General features: G+C 35.8%; 1 long non-coding RNA gene across 1 annotated transcript; it reads right to left on the bottom strand.

Annotated features, from left to right (window-relative positions):
• Positions 1-1,862: 1,862 nt before the first annotated feature.
• On the bottom strand, positions 1,863-2,349 carry LOC144374008 (uncharacterized). The gene is made up of 2 exons (XR_013433535.1): positions 2,069-2,349; positions 1,863-2,009 (listed from the first exon to the last, which is right to left on the bottom strand). It is a non-coding gene; the product is annotated as an uncharacterized LOC144374008 (long non-coding RNA).
• Positions 2,350-5,694: the final 3,345 nt, after the last annotated feature.

Here is a 5,694-nt window from a genome sequence, read left to right as displayed (position 1 = left end):
GGATAGAAAAGATCCATTCTTTATAGGACATATCAGGGCACATACAGGATTGCCTGGAGCCCTTAGTTTGGGCAATGATTTAGCAGATAAAACTACACATGATATACATATTTTTTCTACTGTAGAAGAAGCTACAAATTTTCATAAAAGGTTTCATGTTAATGCTAATACTTTACAAAAGCGTTTTAAAATAACTAAGGAACAAGCCAGGCATATAATAAAACAATGTCAAAATTGTGTGACCTTTTTACCACAAGTTAATCTTGGAGTCAATCCTAGAGGACTGATACCTAACCATATTTGGCAGATGGACGTCACACACTTGCCAGAATTTGGAAAATTAAAATATTTACATGATACAGTTGATACTTCTTCCGGATTTTTGATGGGCTCCCTTCATGCCGGAGAAAAAACTAAAGATGTAATAGCTCATTGCTTACAAAATTTTGCCACTGTGGGTGTTCCTAAACGGTTAAAAACTGATAACGGTCCTGGTTATACGTCTAAATCTTTTAAACAATTTTGCTCATCATTTGGTATTACTCATATAACAGGAATCCCATACAATCCACAGGGACAAGGCATAGTTGAAAGAGCTCATCAAACTATTAAAACGTACCTATTAAAGCAAAAAGAGGGAATTGGAAAGGGGTATATATCCCCCAAAGATAAACTTAAAATAACTCTTTTTACTCTAAACTTTCTAAATTTGGATTCATCAGGACTTAGTACTGCGGAAAGACATATGTATCCGAAAAATGTACATAAGCCTAAGGTACTTTGGAAAGATATTCTAACAGGACAATGGAAAGGTCCCGACCCAGTTATTGTCTGGAGTCGGGGTTCCGTTTGTGTGTTCCCACAGGGAGAACAGCAGCCGATTTGGATTCCAGAGAGGTTAACCAAAACAATTTCTACAGAAAAAGAAGATGATTTGACTGAAATCCATAACAGCTGATATCCAGAGCTCCAGCTTGGCTATTCTTACATCTGCGACAGTGATTAATCACGGTGCTTTTTTTCAATATCTATTTTATTATTGCTTTTTCCCACATCATAAAGTTCTATTTTATTTTTTGAGCTCATACAAACCTAGGTTAATGTTTTTCTGATCAGTTTTGTTTTTTGACTGTGTTTTATTTTTTTGACTGTGGAGTTTTTAAACATTGCAATGGAGATTTTACATAGGTAAAGCTACAAGGCCGTTATTATTGTCTTATGTGTTGTATGTTATGTCTGCACTGTTTTGTGTTGCATGTCAGTATGTGTGTATGTCCATATTTTTATATGAGGAGCGCTCATGAAAAAATGGATCTGAATTTTCTTTTTTATTCACGTGATTTAAGTGGTTTAATTTAAATTAGGTAAACAGCTGTTAATGATTGTTTTCAAAGGTGGTTAACAGATCTGTTTGCTTATTAATTTAAATTAGGTAAACAGCTGTTAATGATTGCTTTCAAAGGTGGTTAATAGATCTGTTTGCTTACTATTGTTTTTAAAGGTGATTAACAGATCTGTTTGTTTACTTTCACTTTTCCTTTTCATTATATTTAATAATTCTGTTCAGGATAATGTCTCTTTAACATCATTGCCAGAATTCCCATCTCCATCCCAGTGTCGGTGAAGACTAAGAAAACCAAACTACAGCTTCTATGATAGCTACCACAGTAAACTGTATAAACTGATGCATCAATGAATATAACTCAACAAGTAATGCTCAATCAAGGATTTGATTTACTTTGTGAGGAAATGGACATATTGATAGACTCCTCCGATTTGAACTGCCTGCAGAACTTGCCTGGACTATATATCAGTTGCATGCATTGTGAACTATCGTCTGGTGCAGCGAATTGTGGTACTGCTGGCATATTTTTGCTGATGGTGTCACCAGTGATGCAATTTTTCCAAAGGAGCCGTCAATTGGCTTGGTGTCGTGGCATTTCTGTATCTTCCTCCCTTCTACTAGTGATGGTCTAAAATTTGGGGGCCAACAGAGGTGAGGCAAGAACCTCACCCCCCCACTGGCACCAAGGTTAAATTTGGGGGCCAACAGAGGTGAGGCAAGAACCTCACCCCCCCACTGGTGCTTAGGCCTATCCACAAGCATGGCTGAATGCTGGACCGGTAGTCAGTGACGGGTTGATCTGATTGCAGTGGATTCAACCTAAGACAGGAAATTGACGTGTAAAGGTCAGTTCTCCCATGACGGGTAAGAACCACATGTTGAATTGGACAACCTACCAGGCACGGTCCTAAGCCACATTGCTTGTTGTTTAATTAATCAGAAGGGGGGAGATGCTGAGGGCCATTACCAAGTAGGAATGACGCATTGAAATTTCCTTGCCAAGCGTACCCCATGCTGCTTAGAGGACATTTGATGGGACATTGCATGCATGCTTTAATGAGGTGACCTTGCTCAAGGACCAAGGCAGATCCGGGTTTAGAGCTGATCAGGTTTGAGGAGGTAACCGGCTCCTTGAGTTTAAGGCGTTGCCAGTTTAAGATAATGGGTTTTAGGGAAGTTGGCGGTTGAAGATTATTGCTGGGATTAGGGTGTTCCTGCTGCTTGTTCCCATTGAGTTCTCGTAAGATTAAAATGGGATTTGGAGATAGCCTAGTGGAGTAGGTGAATTGTGCCGGAGATGGCAGAAGGAGATTGCCCCTGGACCTATGTGAAGGCGGTGTGAGCGGGAATAAAGAATGGCTGTTTGAATCTACAAAGTGTGGGTGCCTCCTGAATCTTGGGCCAAGCCCAGACATTGGCAAATATCTCCCTTTTTATTGAACATAGAAACCTTCCATTCCATTTACTATCATAAATATTGGAATAGAAGCTTTCATACATATGTATCTGTGATCAACTCTGATGATTTCTTAAAAGTAAAATTATAAGTCACCTGCTTTTAAATACATTGATCTATTTTTTTCAGTAGAAACTTTTATTTTTTTAAGTTTTATAAGATACAAGAAATTTTGACAAATGATATATACTTAGGTATTTTTCTTCTTTTGTATTAAAGATTTACCTCACCTAACATTACATTTCCTGAAAAACAAAATGATTGATACAATTACTGATTTTCTATCATGTTACCCATGCTAATCCGTGATCCATTGTTTTGAACTAAAATTTCTGTTTCTTTTTCAATCTTAAATGAAAAATGTTATAGTAAAACAGTAGGCTCTTGGTCCAGATAGATGTGGATTTAAATCCATCTGTTGTTTACTAGATGTTGTTTGTAAAAAAGTCACCTCGTCTCTATTCCTCAGTTTGTTCCTTGCTTAGGATATTAATGATATCTATTTCACAACTGCTGAAAAAAGTTTTGAGATAATATAAGCTATGTGTCTGGCACATTACATTTACTCAATTCCTTTTATCAAGTTAGAAAATGTATATCCATTTTTTATTATTAGATTTTTTTTTTTTGGTGTATGTGTGCTGGGTTTTGAATTCAGAGCCTTATGCATACTGAGCATGCACTCTACCACTGGACTTTGCCCCTAGTTTCATTTAGTTATACTTTTTATCATAAAAAAATATTGAATTTTCTTATTTTCTCTGCATCTATTGAAATGATATATATTTTTTTCTTATTTAGTCTGTTACTATGGAAATTCGGTTGATTGAATTTTTGAATATTGAACCAGCCTTGAATTCTGGGATTGATCTCAATTGACTGAAATGTTATCCTTATTCTATATGGATGAGTTCAGTTTGTTAATATTGTTCGTGCTTGCTTTTGTGTTTGCTATTTTCGTTGTTCTCCAGAGATAATCTATTTCTTGGAGAATTCTCAGCTGTATTCTACTGTTATTTTTAGTCAGTGCATGTTAGTGGACTAGTGGGAAACAGAGAAGGGATTTCTGATGTTTCCAGGAAGCCCTGCCTTAGGTACTGTAAACTCAGTCACAGGGATATGGCCTTCACAGTGACCCACTTTCTAGCAATATGGCTGAGCCTAGTTCTTATTCCTCCCGACATTAGACATTTCGGCTTGTTCATTCCATAGCTGCAAAGGTTTTCCATTGAGTGTCCTAATGTAACAGTTTCTGTTACTCTTGCCCCTGAAGATTAAAGCTTTTGTTCTATGCAAAAAATCAGAAAATGGGTCTGGGAGGAGTTTTGGCTGCTGTTGCTGCTCTTTGTCCCTCCACCTATCCAAGAAATGATACTGTTAAAGACACTTTCTCAGAATACTTCCCTATCTTCCTGGGAGCATTTGGTGGAATCCATGAAGAAAAAGAAAAAAAATACAAACATCTTATGTCTATAGCCCTCTGGGTCTTTATGCTCTTAAACCAGTCTATACTTAGTCTTTAGCAATCCATTAACTATTTTTTATTTGAGTTTTTTTTTATAAATAAAGTCCTATGTATCTAGTGGGTTCTCCCATAGTTAAATAAAATGCCTGGATTATTTTGGTTGCTTATCTCTCCCCAGACTTCGGTTAGTTGTTTGCCTTATAATCTTCATCCCTAATAAAGTCAAGGAAAGTCATTAATTTGCATTTTTCTTCTGCTCTTTTTGGTTATTATAATGATGAAAACAACATGCTTTCTAGCTATTTCGATAGATACTCAAGGTGAAATTTGAAGTCTATACACTTACTTTTCAAAAATATTTAGTAATTTCTAATTTAGTTAAATATGTAATTATTCTATTCAAAACAATCCCACTCCTAGCATATTTCCAAGGAAATTAATGCACAGTTCACAAAAATTCTTGTGTAAAAACTCATAATAACTCAAATATCATGCCTTCAGCAGAAGGACAGAAGACAAATCACAGTTTATCATGCAGTGGAGTAATGCAGTTACTTTAGAAACACAAATACTGAAACATTAATAACATTGACAAATCTAAAAAAAATTTTCTGGGTGAAAAGAAGCCAGATACAAAATATATACTGTATGTTTCCTTTAAATAAAGTTCAAAATTAGCAAAACAGCTATAATGGTCAAGTAATAATGGTGGTTTTTTTTTTTTTTTGGAGCTCAGGGGTGATATCAGTTGAAACATGAAGGAATTTTCTAAAGTGATGGAAATGTTTTATATTCTGATTTTTGGTAGTTCATATATATTTAAAATATTATAAACCTGTACACTTTAGATCTGTGCATTCTTTGAGTACAAATTATAGTTCATTTTTTAAAAATAGCCTTATTTTAAAAATAAGTAATTAATGGAGAAGAGTGGTCCCTGCCTGTAATTTCAGGTACTTGGGAGACTAAGGCACGAGGATCATAAATTTGAAATTCTGCAAAGCCCCCCGCCCCAAATAATTGAAAGGGCTGGTATATAGCTTCATGGTAGAGTGCCACTGGGTTCAATCCCCAGTACTGCAGTAAGTAAGTAAGTAAGTAAGTAAATTGATAAATAAAAGTGAAAGCATTTTCTAAAGATGATTTTTTAACTCAGGATTGGTTGGAACCACATCTAAATATTTTTTTAGATCTCTAAGAGGTTAAGTATTTCCTCTCATTTTTTGCATTTCTCTGCTTCTTTTTTACCACAGTGATAATCCAGGACATATCACATTTTACAAGTGACATCAGTTGTTTCCTGATCACGATCTGTTTGAAGCAGTGAATGTGATTTGTGGGTGCATTCGGTCTGTATAACAGATACAAAGCCTTGCTCACCATGATGAATGGGAGTGTGCATGTGTGTGTGTGTGTGAGTCTGTGTGT

The sequence above is a fragment of the Ictidomys tridecemlineatus genome, unplaced genomic scaffold (genome assembly GCF_052094955.1).
Source record: "Ictidomys tridecemlineatus isolate mIctTri1 unplaced genomic scaffold, mIctTri1.hap1 Scaffold_541, whole genome shotgun sequence".
In the NCBI taxonomy this organism is placed as follows: Eukaryota; Metazoa; Chordata; class Mammalia; order Rodentia; family Sciuridae; genus Ictidomys; species Ictidomys tridecemlineatus.
This window is presented reverse-complemented; position numbering and strand designations above follow the sequence as displayed.